Raw genomic sequence first — 20,178 nt, 5'->3', positions numbered from 1 at the left:
TAACTATTCCAATCTAGCTTCTCTGGCGAGGGTTCTCCACCTTCTTCATTCTAAAGAATGACTCTTCTATGCCCTACTTTAGAAAGTCTGTAAGAAACTTCAGGGTGAGCAAACTAGATCTGCACAAGCAGAAAGACACATGCAAGGAGATGACTGTACAAAGCACAGTGCTCTAGCTCCAGGCACAGAGCCTTCTGCTGCAGAACTACATGACTCTCTGAAGAATCTGAGTTGGGGAAACTTGACTAACCAGCAAAATCATTCTCACAACCACCATGGGAAGAACACCCCTCAATCATTCCAGAACAACCACCGCAGTATCAGCTCCTGCCAATGCTGCCATCCCTTTGTAACAGCAAATGCCATAAAACTTTTCCTAGACAGTCTCTGCAAAGAAAGCATTTCCCCAGGATTTGACTGTTGCACTTTGTACCCTCTTAGATCCCACTCACTATCCAAGCAAGCCAATGACAGAAGCAATCCTATAAATAATCAGAAAGGAATCTAGATTATAAATGGGGATACATTTACCTGGTCTGAGCGTGATCAGTTGGGTAATCTCAGAGTTCTAAAGCCACATACAAATTGAGTCAGGATTACATCTGTCCGGCACTTCTGAACAATTAGGGTCACATATGAAACTGACTCATGGTTCTGTAATTTCTGCACATGCAGCTGATAGATTTTTAGCTAAGTCAAGACTTCTCCTTTCTAAAATAAAAAAAACACAAGGAGGAAGTGCTATTTAGCAATAGGATGTGGTGACTCTATGTCTGTTTTAAAAAACTGACACCCAAGAGTGAAAATACATGCCATGTCGTGAAACTGTGACATCTCTGAACATGGCTGGGTGGGAACATCCCACCACACTTGCCATACTGAGTCAGACGATGGTCCATCTTGTCCAGAATCTGGATTCTGACAGTGGCCGGTTCCGGAGTTGGGAGCGGAGTGTATTGGATATGGCAATTATGGAATGATCCACCCATCTGCCATTCCCGGCTCCTGTTAACCAGAGATTTAGGGTTGCCCTTAGTGTGGGGTTGCGAACCTGGCCATCTTGACTAATAGCCATTGATGGACCTATCCATGAATTATCTCATTCTTTTCTGAACCCAGTTATACTTTTGGCCATCACAATGTCCCATGGCAAGGAGTTCCACAGGTTAGTTATATGTTCTGTAAAAAGTACTTCCTCTTGTTCGTGGTAAGCCTGCTGCCCATTAATTTCATCAGGTTATGCCTGGGTTTTGTTTTGTGGGAAAGGGTAAATAACACTTTGCTAATCACTTTCCCCCCCACCCTTCATCATTTTATAGAACTTGAGCATAGCTTCCCTTAGTCAAGCTTTTCTAAGCCGAACAGCCCTAATGCTTTTAATCTCTCCTCATATGGAAGCCGCTCCATATTCTTGATCATTTTTGTTGCCTTTCTCTGAACCTTTTCCAGTTCCACTATGATCTTTTTGAGATGGGGCAACCAGAACCGGGCACAGTACTCAAGGTATGAGTGCACCATGGATTTATATACAGGTCTGTCGTATCTTACGCTGGGGTTACGTTCCGCAGTCAGCGCGTAAAGTGACAATCGCGTAGAGTCAAAATTACATTGAGTGGAATGGCGGGCGGAATCGCCCGCACTACAGAAACAGTATTGAAATTGTTATTTTTCTCTTTTTTTTTCTTCTTGTTTTTGCCAACTGCGTAAAGCTGAAATCGCGCATGTTAAATGCGCCTAAGATGCGACTGACCTGTAGTGGCAATATGATATTTTCAGTCTCTTTCCCAATAGTTCCTAACCTTCCGTTAGCCTTGTTGACTGCTGCTGAATAGTGATCAGATGTTTTCAGAGAACAATCGACAATGACTCCACAATCGCTTTCTTGGGTGGTAACAGCTACCTCAGACCTCCTCCCTGTGCTGCTTATCTTACCAAATGGAACAACTCCTGTGATACACAGTCCTACCACATGCTTTTCTGAAGGCCGTCACTGCATCTCAGTGGTCGCTGGGCAAAGAAAGCAGGTGTTTTTCAGGAGCTGAACTGGTGAGAACCCAGATGGAGCCCACCTCTGTCAAAGCCGGACATGCAGCACCATCCACCCATGAAAAGATCATGAAGAGCACGATCCCTATTCACAAGAGAGCTGACATTGCCCCCACAAAATCTCAGGCAGGAGGAAGCTTGACCCATTCCTTCCAGGCTACTCAAGAAACTTCTTAGTTGGTATTTTCTGAGAGACCCTTGGACGTAGGAGACTGTGATGTTGGGCAAGTCATATGTTCTCTGCCTCAGTTTCCCCATCTGTACAATGGGGATGATAGCACTGCCCTGCCGCACGGGGGTATGGTGGGGATATATAAATAACCTAGACTGATAACTCCACTAACTGGAACTTCCAAAGGAATCCATACCATTGACCCTGTCCTTTCCCTCTCAGCCACCCCATCTCCTCAGCAGGTACCTCCTCTCCTCATCTCCACAGTCCTGGAGCTTTTGGGAGGGCACTAAGGGAGGGACCCTGGAAAGGAGGTGGCGTCCCAGCGGTGCACACAATCCCAGACCAACTTAGCGAGGAGGGGATGAGATTTGTGAATGCCGGTGAAGCTCGGGCTAAGGACTTTTGCTGTTCCAGGCCAAGGCTGTGCAGATCTCTGCTCCCCACATCCCCTGCGGGGTCCTATCCCTGACACACCAACAAGGGAACAAAGAAAACCCACCCTTCTCGCCCACCCCTCCCAATACACGCAGACCCCAAACGCAAGGTTTAACATGCTGCTGGGATTCCCAGAGCTGTGACCCATCGTGTTTGGTAACAAAAGAGCATGCTTTAAGTGATACCAAAGTGTTTCACTTTTCCTGCAAGCCAGTTCAGTGCTGTGCTTGACAGGAAGGGTGTATTTACCCCAGTTGAATGAATACATTGCAATGTACTGACTCAGCAGAGCAGCAGACAATGTCTGCTGGGAATGCACAGGGGTAGAGGCTTTGCATTGCAGAGCTTTGAGGAGCTCGGGAGCTGGAGGTCACTAATTGTAACCTGCTAGGTGAGGTTTTGCCCGGGGAAGACTCGAGGGGACGACAGTCGGGTGCGGCAGGAAGCTGACACACAGTCTAAGCACCAGCAAAGCTCGCTCTTGCTGAGGTAGATGTTTGGCCGGGTGACTCACAGCTCTGTGTCTCTCCGGCAGCCTGGTGCACAAGTGTGGAAAGTCCCCCCTTCCTTCCCGTCACACTCACAGAGCGACAGGAGAGCGCTCTGTCCCCCACTCCCAACCACAGCAGAGAGACACACAGGTTACTTCCTTCTTCAAAGAAGAAAACTGCATCCTCCACACAACTGCAGAGGCTGGGCACGAGCCTTCTCAGTGCTTGGAGCAGCTGGCATTCCTCAGGGCACAACCAGGGCGTCACCGTGGGCGTGGGACGCAGACAGCAGCAGGCCTCAGTGTGAAAAGCATGGGGAGGTTAATCCCCCCAGGACAGCTTGGCCTGGCTGTGAAGGTAAAGAATCCCTTTGACAGCAAGGTCTACATTTTCTGAACGAGGCTTCCATTTGGCAAGCCGAGGTGCCCCTGAAAAATGCGTGCGTGCGTTTCTGCATCAGCCCCCCTACTCTGGTTGTTTTCAGTGGAGCTACACCTCCGGACCAGAGCAGAAGGTTCAGGCGATGAATGCAGAGGGCATTGCTAGCCGGGGCGGGACGACTCCATCTTCCGTCTGTCTGCGTTTGGTGACTTTATCACCCCAATCATCTGGCCTTCTCTGTCCAGCTGGTTTTTATTTCACTGCTTTTTGTGGTGGGGGGGAGGAGGAGGATTATTGGAAGGGGGAATAATCTCCCCTTCCGATGTTACCCACAAAATGTATTTTAGGGCCATAAAAGAGAAGCGGGATTGAGCTCTGCCCAGCTGCATCCGCTCATTGGCAGGTCTGAAGTAATGCACGGAATAAAAAGACCTCCCACCAAGGCATAGGAAGCAGCTGTTCTCCACCCCCTGTAATGACGCCCCTGGCTGAGTCACCTCTGGGACTGCTGCTGCGATCTCCAGGAGTAAAAGACTCCCTAGGGACTAGACCCCTGGACTTGGACTCAGGAAACCTGGTTTCTATTCCTGGCTTGGCCATTGGCCTTCTGGGCAAGAGTGGGCAAGTCACATCACTGCTCTGTGCCTCAGTTTCCCCATCTGTAAAATGGGGATACTGATGCTGACCTCGTTTGTAAAGCGCTTTGCAAGCTACAGGTGAAAAGCGCTAGATAAGAGCTAGGGATTGTTATTAAAGTGGCTGAGTTTAAGGACCAGGTTCATTAGCTGAGAGGCAGCAGCAGACTCAGAAACCTCGTTAATTAGTCAAGCCACTAGTGTGTGAGCAAGCATTAGACATGGCCAATTCAATGTGTTTTTGTTCAGTGGGCTCGTTTGCATCTGTTTACCCACAATGCTCTTGCACTCCATGGCTACAGTGAAGTTACTGTAGGCATGGTTCAGTTACGGTGGGGCTGAGCCAAAGAGGAAGTGGGGCTCAGAGCTACATAGGGCTGAGCTTGGGGTTCAGAGTTTGGGTCTTCAAACCAAGCCAAGCCAAGGGTAGGTCCCGGGTTTGAGTCAGAGGGCACCAAACTTTGACAAACTGCTCTTTGCGATCTTGGCCCAGTGGTGGGCACTACAAGGAGTGCATGCAACTGGGCCGAGCTTAATCCGAGTCCTTTTATGTCCTTAAGGTGCATTTTGTGGGTAACATCAGAAAGGGAGGTGACGTCCCCACCCATATAGTGCCATCTGATCAGGATTCGCAGGAGCTTTTCACAATCTTGCCTGTTCTCGTTGGAGTTCTCTAGTGATTGTTCCAAGCTGGAACCAAAACCACCAAGGTGGGTTCGGCTCCAGGAACTCAGACCCAAACTCGGGAACTCCAAACGTTGAGGGGATCTGGTGGGTTGCTCCATTGTTTGCCCATCTCTAACCCAAAGCGGAACAAAGACCCCAAGTTACACCAACAAGTCACCAGTAGCATTTCCCCTGTACCATTAACCAGTGTGTAACCATTCGCGAACACATTGCTCACACACGCAGGATACTGCCTCCGGCAGCCCTCTGCGTCTGTGCAACCTGGCAAATACATTTGTGGTCTTAGTCACTAACAAGCACAAACTCAGTGTGCTGATCTGCTGGAGATAAACAGCTGTACACATAAACTACTCTGAGCTAGTCCATTTATGGGAAGGCAGCACTCCATCCACAACCAAGGGGCATTTGTTAAAAACAGGAAGAGGAAGTGGGTAGGAGACAAAACTTTGTTTAAATCCGGCTGCAGACCCGGTCCAAGTGCATAGGGCTTAATAGTGTAGAACAGTCTGAATTTCTAGAGGGCCTTTCTTACCCAGCCACATCAGTCCCTGCTTGTATGCCTCAGAATTAGAAAAATAAAGTTCAATGGAGATGTACAAACAATCCCATATCTGTAACTCCTGGGTAGCAAATGTTCTGGAGCGAAGACTGTCCCACTAGCAGGGAGGTAGGCAAATCCCCGAAACAGTTGTCATTAGTTCTGTGAATCTGTGATTCTTCAACAACAACATACAAAGCATTTCATGTAAAGCCACGGGGTGACAGGCTGGCCCCATTGAAGTCAGTGGTAAAACTTCCATTGTCTTCAGTGGGGCCAGGATTTCCCCCTTGCGGGAGAATGCTGTGCTGCTGAAGTCCAGAAGAGGGAGGCTATTGGCTTCAGGGAAGGTGAGTTCAGGTGCACAGACAAAGATAAGGATCATCTTGAACGTGGTAAGACCATGCAGAAAAGTGTTAGCGGGGGTTCACTGTATTAAGAAACTACCCAACTGCTGTCTGGACATTTTAAAAAAGACAAAGATAGAAAGAAACAAAGGCAAATGGAGGGGGAGAGAAAAAGTGGAAAAGAGAAGAGAGATGAAGAGGAACTTGCAATACTGTCCAAACATTTAGCCTCACAGTGCCCCTGGGATGGCCAGTCAATGCTGTTATAACTCTTTTAAAGATGGTAAACTGAGGCACCGGGCAGTTAAGTGACTTGTGCAAGGCCGCACAATTTGTCAGTGGTGACCTTGTGAAAGGAACCCAGGAGTGCTGGTTCCCAGTCCTCTGCTCTGACACTCCATAACTGGGGAGGAAAAAGCATCTCGTCATTCTAAATAGTCATAAATGGATTGGGTTTGTTAATCTGACTCCCTGGTTTTTTTAAAAAGTGCCGTTTTCTACTGACTGTAGTGTATGCAGAAAATATCACAGGAGCCCTTCGCTCATGTCTCAGTCCTTCCTCCTTCACGGGCAAGTCAAGGAGAACACAGCTGACCCTATTCAAGCAATTGTAACCTTCCTCGAGCAATGCAGTGAGTAGAGTTTGTCCTAAACCCCTCCATTGAAATTAGCATTCAGCGCACAGCTCTTCCTCCCAGACGTTCTGCTGTGGGCTATGCACTGGAACATCCTCAAAGCCCATTAGGTTTCCCCTTAAATCATCCAGCCCTATTTCCATCACAGGGATGGGCTGGACTGTTCCAGCAGATCCACGGGGAAGATCTTAAAGTGTGATTAAAACAACCAGAGGAATAATGCTGCCTTGGCACAATTTACAGGTGAGGGCTACAAATGCAAACCAAAGCAGTGCTGAAAATGGGAAAGATAATTACTTTCCTGGCAGCTCTCAAGACTTGCACCTCATCTAAACGAGGTTGATAAAAACATCCCCGGCTCAGGTCGTTCGAGCCAGTTTTTCCTAGTCCTCAACTTCACCTCCTTGGCTGATTCTGAACTATTATCCCCTGATGCATGATTCACTTCCTGACCCAGGGGTTGAATAGCCTTTGCCCTGAAGTCTGAGGGTTAATAGCTCTTGTATTCGTTACCTGATATAACTACACCAGCCAACTACATTTTTATGCTGCGTTCATCCCCATAGTATCTGAGCACCTAACTGCAGGGGCTATTCTTATTCCAAAAAGCCTAATTCTTTGCTTTATTTTTCACCAAGACGTTTGTCAGAGTCCTATCAGGAGGGAGGTAGTTCTCCAGGTTAATCAGACGTCATATTGAGCTTTTATCCCTTCTAATTTTATTTTCCATTTCAAATAAAAGTAGGGTGACCAGATGTCCTGATAAAATCAGGACTGTCCTGATATTTAACCCTTTGTCTCATGTCCCGATCAATGGACGATTGGGACGCCATTTGTCCCGATATTCTGGTAAGGAGGCGAGTGGGAGGGAGGCGCTGACTCTGTGGGTGCTCCAGGGTTAGAGCACCCTTGGGGAAAAATTGCAGCCAAGCTCCCCCCTCCTCGCTTCCTTCTCCCCCCTCCCCCAGCACACCGCGTCCCCGCTCCTCCCCACCTCCCAGCGCTTCCTGCTACCTAACAGCTGTTTGGCGGTGCTTAGCGCTTTCCAGGAGGGAGCGGGGAGGAGCGGGGACGTGGCACACTCAGGGGAGGAGGTGGAAAGAGGCAGGGCAGGGGTGGGGACTTGGGGGAAGAGGGTGGAATGGGGGCGGAGCGAGGGCGGATGCTTGGGCGAGAAGAGGTGGGGGGTGGGCGAGCACCCACCCAGCAGAGGGGAAGTTGGCGCCGTAGGGATGAGTGGCAGGCGGGGGGGTGAAGAGGCGAGTGGCGGGCTGGGAGGGTGAAGAGGCGAGCGAGCGTCCGGTGGGCAGGTGGGGGGGGGTGAGGAGCTGAGCGGTGGGTGGGGGACTGAGGAGGGACGCAGTAAGCCAGCAGGGGGACAAGGGATGAGGAAGGGCAGGAGGGGCGAGCAGGGAGGGGGCGGGACCTGGGGGCAGAGCCTAGGAGGAGTGAGGGTGGACTGTGGGCGGGGCTGACGGCACCCCAATGTGTCCTGATATTTTAGTGTTGTGCTCTGGTCACCCTAAATAAAAGCAGCAGTACTAAGTATTGCACCCTGTCAGGCGACCCTTAAGGCATTGAGGTGGGTTGGTAGTCAGCTATAGACAGGGTCGCCCTGGGGGGGGCAAGTGGTGCAATTTGCCCCAGGCCCTGGGCCCCTCAGGGGCCCCCAAGAGAATGTTCCGGCCCCGCCTTCGCCTTCCCCCATCCCCCGGTGCCCAGGAGCGGCCCTGGACAAAGCTAAAGCGACGTGGCTCTAGCGGGGCCTGAGCTCCGCCCCACTCGGAGCCGCATGGTAAGGGGGCAGGGCTGCGAGATTCGGGGCCCCGCTGGAGTCACACTGCTGCAGCACAGTCCAGGGCCGCTCCACGCTGAGGATCCAGGAGAGGGGGGAGGTGGGGGTAAGCAGCATGGCAGGGGGGCGGGGCTGGGGGGGTTAGATAAGGGGCAGGGAGTCCCGGGGACAGTCAGGGCACAGGGAGGGGTCAGAGGTTCTGGGGGGGGCGGTCAGGGGACGGGGACCTGGGATTGGATCGTGGGCATTCTGGGGGGTCTGTCAGGACTTAGCAGGGGGTCGGGGCAGTCAGGGAATGGGAGGGTTGGTGAGGGGTGGGGTCCCAGGGTGGTGGTTGGGGAGGGGGTCTTGGGGGGACGGTGAGGGGACAAGGAGCAGGACGGGTCGGGGATTCTGAGGGGGGCAGTTGGTGGGCAGGAAGTGGGTGGGGGTCGGATAGGGGGCAGGGCCAGGCTGTTTGGGAGGCACAGCTTTCCCTACCCTGAAGCTCATTCAGCAGTTTGAGGCTTGCAGACAGCTATTATCTTTTCCATGGGGGAGGGATCACATGAGAAGAACAATATCCTACACCACCTACCTCCTTCCCAACCCTACCAAGGGAGACCCCCACTCCCCTGCATTCCCTGAGGCTCCAGAGGGGTTAATTCAGTGGTTCTCAAACTTTTGTATTGGTGACCCTTTCACACAGCAAACCTCTGAGTGTGACCCCCCCCTTATAAATTAAAGACACTTTTTTATATATTTAACACTATTATAAATGCTGGAGGCAAAGCAGGGTTTGAGGTGGAGGCTGACAGCTCGCGACCCCAGTAATAACCTCGTGACTCCCTGAGGGGTCCCAACCCACAGTTTGAGACCCCCTGGGTTAATTTAATTTTAGCACCCGGTGTCCATTCACATGCATGTGCTATTTTGAGCATTTCAGTTTTCACAACATAGGCTCACCCCAGATTCTAGAACAAGCTCAAATGCTCAGTTTGTGGAGTATGTCCATAAGCTATACTAAAGACAAACTCACAGGAACCGTCTCCAGTTTGGGAGGGACCCCGTGGAGCCAGTCTCTAGGAAACAGATACATTCATGGAGGTTAAGTCCATTAATGGCTATTAGTTTTCTCAAAACTGGGTTTGTGCCGAGATGAGGAAGATTTTAAAATGTTTATTTTTCCCAGGACTTCCCCGGGGGGGCGGGGGAGTGAGGCAATTTGCCCTGGGCCCCACAGGGGCCCCCACCAGAATACAGTATTCTATAGTATTGCAACTTTTTTTTATGGAAGGGGCCCCTGAAATTGCTTTGCCCCAGGCCCCCTGAATCCTCTGGGTGGCCCTGGCTACAGAAACCACAAATTGTATCAGTCATGTCTGCACTGGATGGGTAATCTCCCAAACAGCCAATGCTCTGTGCCTGCCCCATAGGGCTCCGGGAAAACCTGGAGAGGATTCTCTGGGTGGGGCAGTTCTCTCTAGTTATTCCAAAGGTCTGATCGGGATGGCTCCCAGACGTTGCACTAGCTTTGCACAGAGCAGCTCCTTGAAGTGCCCTTCCTGGGGAAAGCATTCCAAGCTGGCAGATTGACTGAGAGGTGCTAACAGCTGCTCAGAAAGCTGCTGGCTGACAAAATCACTTTCTTCCCTTGGGCTTTTTGGAACCGGGAGTCTGTCCGGGCAAATCTGCCAGGACCCATCTCCGATTCTGAGAAACGCAGAGCAAAATACGGCAGTGGAAGGGAATAGCATGAGTGGAGCATTTTCTGACTGCAGCCAGTGCCTAGATCTCCATTAGTGACAGAAGTCTTGCCAGCAATTTCGGGACATTTGAGATTTCCTAGCAGTGAAGAGAGAGAAACTCCCTAGCCAGCCTTGGCTTCCTCCTGGACGTAAATCAGGGTGTCAGCTGTCTCCAAAGCTCAGTGTGCACAGTGCTAAGGAATCAGGAGGGCCACTGGTCATGTTCCTGATCAAAGCCTGGAGAACGGTCCCCCCACTAGCCTGGCAGTGTAATACAAACACAGGACCACGGTGAGGTAACGTAGAGAGTAAGGAGCAAGTAGCCAAAGCAAGAGAGACTGTACATGAACATGTGCAACCCCAGCACAGCTCCAGGAGGCAATAGAAACACACCTCAACGCTCACGCATCAGGACCTGGATACCTCTCTCCTGTTCGATAGTACAATTTGGGCTCCAAAGACTTCTGCCTATGGACTTAGCACCTAGCAGTGGAAGGGAGAGTTCCCCTCGGGGGATGGAAGATTTCCCACTGAGCAGTGGTCTGATGTCATTCCTCTGTTCAGCAGGTTTAAAACAAACAAAAGGAAGTATTTCTTCACACAAAGCACAGTCAACCTGTGGAACTCCTTGCCAGGGGATGTTGTGAAGGCCAAGACTATAACAGGGTTCAAAAAAGAATTCATGGAGGATAGGTCCATCAATGGCTATTAGCCGGGATGGGCAGGGATGATGTTCCTAGCCTCTGTTTGCCAGCAGCTGGGAATGAGCGACCAGGATGGATCACTTGATGGTTACGTGTTCTGTTCATTCCCTCCGGGGCACCTGGCATTGGCTACTGTCAGAGGACAGGATACAGAGCTAGATGGAGCTTTGGTCGGACCCAGTCTGGCCGTTCTTATGTTCAGTGGCTCATGGGGCGGGGCGGGGGCGGGAGAATGTAGTAGAGCTGAGTTACAAGTACACCATTCAAGGACATTATTTTAATTCCTAGAGCTACAGCACCGACGGCGTCGGCACATTCCAGGCCGCAGAGTTGGAGGCAGTGCGGTGAGCAGTGGGAGTGGGTCTGTATGTTGTAGGCAGTGTGATGGCCACACGTCCCTGGGTTCACAGTGTTTATGTGCAGTCCGTTTACTCTGAAGGTTCGTGGCTGTGACATCAGCTTGTGAGCACCTTGGGCCTCATCAGCTCCCCATGGCAAAGTCCGGGAGGCCTCTGAGGAACCCCAGGCTGCTGCCAGAAGTGCAGAGGGGGAATAGACCCCACCCAGTTTTGTTTCGTGTAACACCTTGTAAATGGAATTGCCTTGTGATCAGTGAGAGGAGCCTGGCTTGAAGGAGCGACTAATTCTGAAAACAAATGAAGAGAGAAAACCAGACACCAATACTCCTGCCAATCAAAACAACCACTGCCACCAACTGATGAGACTCAAAGAAACACTGGGGAAAGCCCAGAGAGAATCAGCAGCATCACGCTGCGCAATTCATGCCCACCACTATTTATTTAAGGACTATGCATGAAATTCACTCCTGTTCAGAGGGCCTGCACTATGTCTTTGCCTCAGCTAAGTCCCACCTGAATAGTGCGCACAGCCTTTTGTTCCCCTTTGCAGAGGGTGAATTTCACCCTCCATGAGACACTGTTATAGTCGTCAAGCAGCAATTAGCAAGGGCTGGGCTGATTCCTGCTGATACAGGACCTGCACTTGCTGAACACAGCGAGATTTGACTTCTTATGCCAGCGCTGTATCCTTGATAACCAAAGAGCCAATGCTTGAAAAGAGGAATCCGATACACTAGCGTCAGTCCTGTTTATTCTTTCACAATTGCCTCTTACAAAACCACCCCAAGTTAAATCATGAGGAAAGTTGCTAACGTGGCTGGTAATTTTGGAGTTTCTTCTGGAGAAAGGAGAACAGAATTTTGGCAAGAGTGCACTAGAAGGTTACAGAAATGCCAAAGTGGGTGCATAGCAAACTCCTTTACCCACACAGTTGTCTTGTGACATTTAAATTGACAAGAGAATAGCTTAGGCGTGAGATCCAGTCAGCTCAACCCTTGGGGGCGTTTCAAACTAGATGGGACAGAACACTGGAGAATAGGGAAATGAGTCCTGAACATGCCCTGGGCAGACAGTGGATCTCAGTGAACTTTTCCATCTCTAGGTTCAGTTGCCAGGCACACAAGAACTCAGCAGAGAGACTTCCCTGCCTCAATCAGTGAGCACCAGCAGGTGTGGAATGACCTTCACCTGCTGTGGCAAGTTAGGAACATGCACTGACTTCCTGTAGGATGATGTCAACATTTTCTTGTTGCCTCCAGCTACCATTTTGCTCAAGACTTTTGCAGCGATTTAAATGACTGGCCTTCACTTGCAACCACCTGGCCATTGAAAGGTGACCTGCTTCTTGGGTAGCGGGCTGAATACTTTCTTCACCCAGCCAATCTCATCCCCCCCTTTTCTAATGTTCTAGCGCCCCTACCCCATGACACTGCCTTCCTCTTAGACATCAGGCAGGTAGATGCAAGTACATGGAGACGGGTTCGTTAGGGTCCAGCTCTGAGCTCAGCAGCAGTAAGTTAGAGACAGAAAAGTAGATGTCAATACAGCCCAGCGCTGCTGGCTGGATCTCGGCTGGCTCATCGATAAGGGATGCAAGAGCATGAAGAAGACAAGAGTCCATCCTCTTGGTGGAAATGTGTGTCTAGGAGAAGAGGGCCTTAGGCTGGGAGGGAGTGTCTGTCTGTGGAGTCCCTCAAATTAGCTGGTGGAGCAAATGATCTGCTTCATTAGCAATTCTGGGTGTTTCTCTGCTAATTCCTGGGGGTAATTCAGGCTAGTGAGGAAGCTGAATTCAGTGCTGAATAATCAGAAGATGAAGGAGTGGTCCTCTCAAGACAGACAGGAGTGTGAGGAGTTCACAAGAGGTGGATTTGTGGAACCGCTCACTCTGCTGCTTTGATGAATCTCTGATTGCTAGGGATCGACTTTAATCCATTTGTGAAAAGGCTCTAAATAAATCTGTCAGAATCATCGCTGTGCGCAGCATTGCTGTAGCTGTGTTAGGCTCCCAGACCAGAAGAAGAGCTCTGGGGAAGCTCGAAAGCTTGTTTCTCTCACAGACAGAAGTTGGCCCAGTAAAAGGTACAACCTCACTCACCTTGTCTCTAGAATATCACTGCCAGTTTCACTGAACAGAGGAATGACATCAGACCAGACCAATGCTCTGCTCTCATATCTATTTTATACAGGTTCTGATTCTGCAGCCAGCCCCGTGGGATCTGAGTGCAGGCCCCACCACCAGCAGAGCTTTATGCTGGATGAACACAGCACGGCCAAACAACTGCAGAGGACGCCTGCTCCTCGGTGCGATACTATGGCCTGGGGGACTGCGTTTATGGCATGGCGATCTATTGAATAACTTCAAAGGTGCTCAGCATCTAGATGCCCAGTTTCATTAGTCACAACTGAATTTCCACCATAGGTCAAACTCAGGTAGCAGCAAATACTATTAACAACCACAAACATAATCAGTCCTTTAAAAAAATGTTCTGACGCCATTAGTCTCCATGGCCCGCTGTCGCGGTGAGTCCCAGGTCGGCCGTACAAGAAGTAGTGCGCGAACCGTAAATGTACTACCTTTCCGTTTCACTGCGCGGTTCCTTGCTCACACGTTACAGGGGAGATTAGACCGAATCACACAACTGGGGTTTATTATTGTGAACGCCTTAGTCAAGCCACCTCTTACTCGCCTCTTTAGGGTAAAACAACAAAATCAAGATCACAATGTGTCTTTCACAAGACCCTGTGCTAAGCATCTCTGAACTGTTTCTTAGCATCTCCTTTATCACTCTTGAGTGTGAACCCAGCACTCCCCCATCATGTTATAAATGCCTTGATAGTATCCTCCGTCCCACCGGTAACACGTCCGAGCAGCCTATTTTCTATTCTGGCCAGGCCACTGCATCAACCTCTCAAAAGATGGCTCTTAGCTCCTTTCCCCTTCATGGCACCTGCTCATTCAGACCCTTTCTGCACAGGGGACGAGTTTAGATCATTCCTCCTCATCGTGCAGCTCTCCAAATCAAATTGCAGCTGCCCAATCATTCCCCCCGCTGCCCCAATTTGATTAGGTCCCTGTGGAGCTTCCAACCTAAATAGCTGTGTCCCTGTCAGCAAGTTTCAGTGCTGATTGCGGGGTTAGGCATCATGAGCCCTGGGCTGCCAGCACCAATTTATTGTGAAATTGTTTAAGGGCATAAAAGAGCTCTTTAAGGATTTGTTGCATAAAATACCCTGGCACATCTAATGGAGGACATGGAGTTTGCAGAGAAATTCAGAGGTGGGAGGAGGGTGGGAAGGGCAGCTCAGCTTAGTCCACCCCATCCTTGTCCCTTTGGTCCAACTTCAAAATCTTTCAGTACCTTCTGCTTGGCGCTGTCCTCCTTGGTCCTGCTTCTCTCTCCTTGGACTGCCCGGGCTGGGTATTAAAGACAGGATGAAACTACACGGAGTTCACCGACTGCATCAATGAGTTGCCACCTGGAACCAGCTCTCCCCTTAGGCTGCAGCAAAGCTCTGGGTAGGTTCAGCCCTTCGAAGGAGAGAAGCCACTCAGCACCGTGCAAAGAGCTGGTTAAGGGTTATCTTGCACCTTCTGATGCTGCACCTTCTCCAGGGGAAAAATCATTCTATGGCCCTTCAACAAAGAGACATACACATACATGGATACACACACACACACATAAGTGCACACAGTGCCTTTCCGAGCTGATCTTAAGGCAAGAGAAAAAAAGCCACACCAAAATCTTAGGATGGGGTTTTTGGCCGGGTTTCCTCTTAAAGCAACATCTGGAAGTAACACAGTGATCTAGCAAAATTGGCAGGAGTCCTGCTGGTGACCCAGCCCTAGACAGAAATCAGCTGGGCCTCATGTATTCTTGCCAAAAATGTGACATACTCCGACTTCTGTTTGATGGTGGCTTATAGGGTCCAAAGCCTCCGAAGCGGAGCCCCTCCCTCCCCTGATGTGGTTAGCGCGAGGCTCGAGAGGAATGTGTACAGCTTCTCTAATCTGGCTAGAATTAAGCCATTAAGCTCTGATCCCAGTGTGTGAGGCTGCCACCGCTCTGTGGTAGTCTCCCAACCATCCCATCTCTTTCCAAGGCACTGAGTCACTTCCCCTCTTGAAATCTGACTTCAAAAAGTTTCCTCCGCTACCCCTGCTTCAGATTGACTTTCTCAGATGGCTTTTCTGGTTGTCATTACTTAGCATTTGTATTGTGGTAGTGCCCCCAGGGCCCAGTGGGCATGTCTGCATGGCAGCTGGGAGGAAGTCGCACGGCAGCTGGGAGGAAGTCTCCCAGCTCATGGCCACAGACTTGTGTGAGTGGGGCTTGCAATAGCACGATAAATATAGCTGTGCAGATGTTGCTTCAAGGTTGCGACTCGGGCTGGCACTTGGGCTCTCAAGCTATCCCCTTCTCCTTCCCAGGGTTGAGTGGCCGAGCTCCAGCTCAAGACAAAACATTTGCACATCTGCCTCCTCCCAGATGCAGTGTAGACATACCCTGTAAGACTCCATTCTGCAAGGCATTGCACAAACACAGAGCACTTGCAATTGTAACCCAGTGGGCTATCTTGCCTTTATTATATTAACTGTTTTGCATTATTGTGACCGGGGTGCCAGTGGTGAGTCAGCCGAGGTCATTCAATTAGGGTGAACTGTAAAGAATGGGCCAGACAAACCCCAAAGCTGATGGATAATTCAATACTTAAATGTACCACGCCAGCATAAAACAGCTTCTCTACTACTGCACTGGTTATTCAGAAGTCCAAAACAAAACAGTTCCCTTAAAGTGACCCCACCTCAGGCCTCCATCCAGGTACCCAAGTCAAATATGATGACCATTTCTGAAAATCTTATTTCATCGTATAAAAGAAAAGGTTCTACCAGTCCCAAAGGATCAGACACATTACCTCCAAGGTTATTGAATATTCCAGCTCTTACCCAAATACACGCTACAGCCAATTCTTATCAACTAAACTAAAATTTATTAAAAAACAAAAGAGACAGAGTATGGTTAAAAGACCAATATACATACAGACATGAATTCAGATCTTGAGATTCAGAGTTAAAGCAGAGATGGTGAGCTTTGTAGTTGCAAAGAGTTCTTTCAGAAATAGTTCATAGGTTATAGTCCAATGTCCAATATCATATTCAAGGTGTACCAGCATAACTGGGATCTCATCTTGTGACTCAAACTTCCCCTGATGAAGCTTAAGCAGATCTGAGATTAAAAGGGATCAGGACCCAAATATCTTTTTTACAATTTCATGTCCTCTTTGACAAGTTGGAGTTCCTCGGGGAACAAAAGGTAATTAGGATGACTTTGAAGGAGCTCCATCACCGGTACTTAGCTATATGAATTAACATAAGGCAATTGGCTTGTTCCTCCACCAGATGATTTGCTATACATTTCAAAGAGAGATGAATACAGAGATAGCCTGTGTTTATATTTCATTTAAATGCTAGGATTTTTTTATATCTCTGAATTATCAGAATACAGCACAGATGGGGACTGTTGATTACCTTCTTGACCATTACCCATAAACATGTAAATACACAAAAACCACAAACATTATCTCCCCACATGACTTTAAGGATTGAGTTTGAGTGATTCTTCCTGCAGGATGTTTAAAGCTTTTTGGCCATGTGTCACAATTATATTCTGCTCTTATTATATTCAGCAGTAACGCAAAGAACCTACAGGCCTGTATCCTGTAAGACATTGCCTTCAGCAGTTAGCGTAATGCTTGAGACCTACGAACTTCGAAGAGATAAACTTTACACAGATAAACAGCCCAATGGAAACCCCAAGTTTTGAAGAGCTGAAAAGAGTGTTTAAGGGAAATTTCTGACCACAGGAGCATGCTTCAACCCCAAGAGTGTCATGGTAACAAGTTGACATATATAACAAGTACATGTGCCACATCCTCAGACACCTAACCACGGGAGGGCCATGGTAATGAATTGACTTATGTGATAATAAGTTGAGCTCATTAATATACTAATCTATAGAAGAAACACACTCCAATCTTAGTACAGTGAGGAAATACAAATGAGGAAAAGGGGGAAATCCCCTACTGAATATGCATCAAACATAGCGGCATCAGCATAACATCTTATAAGAGCTGCATCCCAGCCTAGGGGCAGTAGGAAAAGGAGATGCAGTCTTTGGGCGGTGCCAAAATGATGCCACTGGTGATGAGGGAGAAGGTGAAGGTGATGAGGAAGATGATGGCTCACATTCACATTGTTCTGCAAGGGATGATGTGAGTATATGGGTCCATTCTGTAGTATCTCGATCTACCTTCCTGAGTTGGGGTGGCTGTGTCTGTGCTAAACTATATGTAAATATAGAGGAGCTCCTATAGTGTGAGTGTTGCAACTGTGCACATCGGGGTTCCCAGCTATATAATCATTTAAATATACTGGGCCTGATCTTGGTACAAGAACCTGTTACCCTCAAAGTGATAATTGGGGATTCAAAATAATTAACACATCATTTATAGCTCAGGCTACACAATCTAAATAGAGAAGAAGGGAGCAATTCACTGGTGGAGGGGTTGTGGGAGGAAGGGCACTGGGAGTAGTGGTAGGAGGGCTAACTCAATGATTTGCACATGGCAGCCATGTGATAAGTTGCATTAGTCATGCACCTGCATCCTGCCCCGAGGGGCTGGATTGCCGCAGCCCTCACTCAGCTGTGCGAGGCAGTAGATTCGTAGATTCCAAGGCCAGAAGGGGCTATTGTGATTGTCTAGCCCAGTGGTCTCCACCCACGGCCCAATTAGCACACAGCTGCGGCCCAGCTCAGCTGTGTGCTGAAGTCCGGCCTGCGTGCTGGGGTCCACCAGGTTCCTGGCTGTCTGGCGTGGAGGGGTCCTAGCATGGCAGGGTCAGGTCGGGCCTGCCAGCCTGCCCTGCATGGCGGGAGTCCAGAGTCCAGGGCTCCCAGCCAGCCTCGCGAGCTCCAGGTCCAGGGCAGCCACCTGGCCCCATGAGCTCTGGGGTCCAGGTTCAGGGTCCAAGGCTGCTGGCTGGCCCGAAGGGGTCCAGGGCAGCCACCCAGCCCCACGAGGTCTGGGGCAGCTGCACGGTGGGGGTCCAGAGCAGGCAGGCAGGCAGCCGGCCCATGCGACAGGGGCCCAGGGTCGGGCTACCTCTGCCCTGCCCAGGTAACACATGGTCTAGCCTGACTTCCCAGATAATGCAGGCCAAAGAGTTTCCCCAAAAATTTCCTAGAGCAAATGTTTTTGGAAAAATGTTCCACCATGACTTAACAATTGCAAATGATGGAGAATCCACCACAACTCTTGGCAAACTGTTCCAATGGCTAATCGCCCTCACTGGTGCAAATATATGCCTTGTTTCCAGTCTGAATTGTCCAGCTGCCCCTTCCAGCTCTTGGGTTGGAATAAGTTTCTCTCTGCTAGACTGAAGAGCCCATTACCAGATATCTGTTCTCCACGTAGGTACTTACAGACTGTGATCAAGTCACTCCTGAGCCATCTCTTTGTTAAGCTAAATAGATTGAGCGCCTTGATTCTATCACTATGAGGCAGATTTTCTAACCCTTTAATCATTCTCGTGGCTCTTCTTTGAACCCTCTCCAATTTACCAACATCCTTCTTGAATTCTGAGCACGTTATTCCATCAGCAGTCGCACCAGTGCCAAACACAGAGGTCAAATAATCTCTCTGTTCCTACTCGAGATTCCCCTGTTTATGCATCCCAGGATCACATTAGCTCTTTTAGCCACAACGTAGCACTGGGAGCTCATGTTCAGCTGATTATCACCAGGAACCCAAATCTTGTTTCAGAATCACTGCTTCCTAGGATAGAGTCCCCCATCCTGTAAGTATGGCCTGTATTCTTTGTTCCCAGATGTTATATTTACATTTAGCTGTATTAAAACACATTTGCTTTTGCCCAGATTACCAAGCAATTCAGATCGCTCTGTATCAATGACCCATCCTCTTCATTATTTACAACTTCCTCAAATTTTGTGTCACCTGCAAACTTTATCTGTGGTGATTTTATGTTCTTTTCCAGGTCATGGATAAAAATGTTAAATAGCCTGGGGCCAAAACCGATCCCTGTGGGACCCCTGTAGAAACAGACCTACTCGAGAATGATTCTCCATCTACAGTTACATTCTGAGACCTATCAGTTAGCCAGTTTTTAATCCATTTAAAGTGTGCCATGGTAATTTTCATCATTTTAGTTTTTTTCATCAGAATGTCATGCAGTACCAAGTCATACACCTTACAGAAGCCCAAGGATATTACATCAATGCTATTGCCTTTATCAGCCAAACTTGTAAGAGAGTGTAAGACCCAGTCCCACCCTGTGCTGCTCAGCCCTGCAGTGAAGAGAGCAGGGGCTACTCACCAGAGTAGCACAGGAAATAGGAGGAGAGTTTTCTGGAAAAAAAAATATTCAGAACACAAAATTGGAAAGAGAGAGGGGCTCAACAAGAAAATTAAAAAGTTTCAATGAGGGGAACACTTCCACATTTTTCGTTTTCCCCCTGCATAGGGGGAAGGGCGATAGGAAAGTGACTTCCCTTTCTCACACTATGTAACTTTCTTCCCTTTTCTAGTGGCGGAGGAGGAAGGGAGAGAAGGAGGTTGATTTTTTTCATTTCATTTGTTTCATGACTCTTATGCTTGTATTTAAGCTGTAGTGCACAGTGTAAGGTGCAGGGCTTTCTTTGTCTGGCACATGTAGCTTACACGAGGCTCTCTAAAATGCTACACATCACTTAAAGCATGACTGACAGGCGTTCAGATACTCCGGTGATGACCATGATAGAATCTGAATAGAACAGAAAGCGTGTCAAAGGTTGTAGCACAGACTGTATGATTTCTGTGGTATTAAATAAGAAATAATGTGTGATCGTATAATTAAAGACTGTGGGTCAGATTCACATTTACAAGAAGGCCCCTTTTACACCACTCTGGCAGTGCTAAAGGGCCTTAAAGACATAATAAGGCCCAGTGGCGGCTCCAGGCACCAGCGCACCAAGCACATGCCTGGGGCAGCAAGCCATGGGGGGCACCTTGTCGGTCCCTGTGAGGGCAGCAGTCAGGCAGCCTTCGGGGGCTTGCCTGTGGGAGGTCCGCTGGTCCCGCAGATTTGGTGGCAATTCGGCGGCAGGTATGCTGAAGCCATGGGACTGGCAGACCTCCTGCAGGCAAGCCACCAAATCCACGGGAC

The 20,178-nt window shown here is 49.1% G+C and overlaps 1 protein-coding gene across 4 annotated transcripts in view; it reads right to left on the bottom strand.

Annotated features, from left to right (window-relative positions):
* The window catches only part of CMKLR1 (chemerin chemokine-like receptor 1), a 40,464-nt gene extending 25,863 nt beyond the window's left edge, over positions 1-14,601 (bottom strand). For 3 of the 4 annotated variants that reach the window (XM_039504445.1, XM_039504446.1, XM_039504444.1), the window contains exon 1: positions 532-640. The gene's annotated coding sequence lies outside the window, so the exon portion shown is untranslated. Of the gene's footprint in view, positions 1-531; positions 641-14,317 lie in introns of those variants that run through there. The other variant, XM_039504448.1, reaches the window with a different exon arrangement.
* Positions 14,602-20,178: the final 5,577 nt, after the last annotated feature.

The sequence above is a fragment of the Mauremys reevesii genome, linkage group 18 (genome assembly GCF_016161935.1).
Source record: "Mauremys reevesii isolate NIE-2019 linkage group 18, ASM1616193v1, whole genome shotgun sequence".
Classification (NCBI taxonomy): domain Eukaryota; kingdom Metazoa; phylum Chordata; order Testudines; family Geoemydidae; genus Mauremys; species Mauremys reevesii.
The sequence above is the reverse complement of the archived record's forward strand: the minus strand, read 5'-3'. Positions and strand labels throughout refer to the sequence as shown.